Source organism: Scyliorhinus torazame, chromosome 13 (genome assembly GCF_047496885.1).
Source record: "Scyliorhinus torazame isolate Kashiwa2021f chromosome 13, sScyTor2.1, whole genome shotgun sequence".
Taxonomy (NCBI): domain Eukaryota; kingdom Metazoa; phylum Chordata; class Chondrichthyes; order Carcharhiniformes; family Scyliorhinidae; genus Scyliorhinus; species Scyliorhinus torazame.
Genome location: NC_092719.1, coordinates 138,140,588 through 138,142,082, shown reverse-complemented (window position 1 = coordinate 138,142,082; position 1,495 = coordinate 138,140,588). Strand labels below are relative to the sequence as shown.

Here is a 1,495-nt window from a genome sequence, read left to right as displayed (position 1 = left end):
CCTGCCCCCTTGAGAGGATAGATAACCCATCGATCTCGGACAGCCTCTCAGTGCGGGAAAAGCTACTGGTGGGCACATTCTAGCTGATTAAAACCACAGTTCTTATTGTTATAATATACATCTATGTATACAATGGAGTGCAGACAGGCAGTGATTGACACACAGGATGACCAGTAAGCACACAGAGCAGAGCAGCCAATCACCAGACAGGACACGACACTAGAAAGCCAGAGAGCACCAGTTTTCCCCGCTCTCTCGGGACCCAACCTCTGAGACAGTCAGAGCTCGTGAGCTAGCCAGTGCCTACACCATGTGGTAGCTAGGTTCGTCTGGTCAGGCTAGTGTCAGGTCTCCAGTCAAGTCAGCCTAGTGTCAACCCACAGTTGAACATGTATAATAGTTTGGATGTTGAATAAAATCGTGTTGCGTTTTATCAAGTGTTGGAGGTCTGTCTCTCGCTACACTGCATCAAGTGCAGTACACCTCGACCCAGCCTACCCAACACATCAATCGCCCCCATCTCTGAGGTTGAATGAACGTCTTTCAAATAGAAAGCCAGTCACTCAGCTCACTGACATCTGAGGGCATCTCCTGAATGGCCTTACAGACAAAGTGAGCAAATTGGTGCGTTTGCAAAGTGCATCAAGGCAAAATTGAGTGTTTGTCGGAAATTGCAATGCAAGGAGGAGGGAAAGCTTTGATCTGCAATTTGCATTGTGAAACCTTTAATTGAATGTAGCATATGCTCCTGCTGTGGAGATCTGTTAATGGCACAAAGTCTCACATAGCTGCAACATGCAGAGTTAGATGAAGCGTCAAACCGCTAATGGCACGTGGGAAATAATCAGAAAAGAAAGGCTGCATGTGGCCTCTCCTTCGATAGCTCAGATGGTAGAGCGGAGGACTGTAGATGATTACTACTGACATCCTTCGGTCGCTGGTTTAATTCCTGCTTGAAGGAAGCCTCCCTTCCCTTTTTCACCAAAAACCATACCAAGCACAACTAAACACATGACACCCATTGAAATGTTTCTCTTTACATTACTCCTTCGCATATTCATCTACAGATGCCGCAGCTCTTCTTTTCATTTTTCAAAACACGCAGTAGCTGGCTCTTTTGATTCTCTTCGGCACCTGCTGGCCACCAGGGCATTCCTTTGACTACAATGCATCCAAATTCCCAGAACACAATTCAAAGTACAAGTAGTCTTCTGTCAGTCGGACACACCTCCTCACTGTCCCTGCACAGTCAACCCAGCAGCAACTTTCAGCTCGTGTCTAATTCAATCCATATCATTGCACTCTTGTCTGCTTCTGTCATCGTCCGAATTGAAATCCCTTCAGATGAAGCTCACCCGTTGCTTTGAGGACTTGCTGGTGGTGAAAAGCATCTACCGTATTTGGGCAGCATGCTGACACTAGCAGGACTTCCCTGCTGATCTCCGGGCCACTTGGAGACAGCTGTGCAACGTATCCGGTGAAGCAAGTCGTTGTG

General features: G+C 47.2%; 1 non-coding gene across 1 annotated transcript; it reads left to right on the top strand.

Annotated features, from left to right (window-relative positions):
• The first annotated feature begins 873 nt into the window (after positions 1–873).
• trnay-gua (transfer RNA tyrosine (anticodon GUA)) lies at positions 874–961 on the top strand. The gene is given in 2 exon segments: positions 874–910; positions 926–961. It is a non-coding gene; the product is annotated as a tRNA-Tyr (tRNA).
• Positions 962–1,495: the final 534 nt, after the last annotated feature.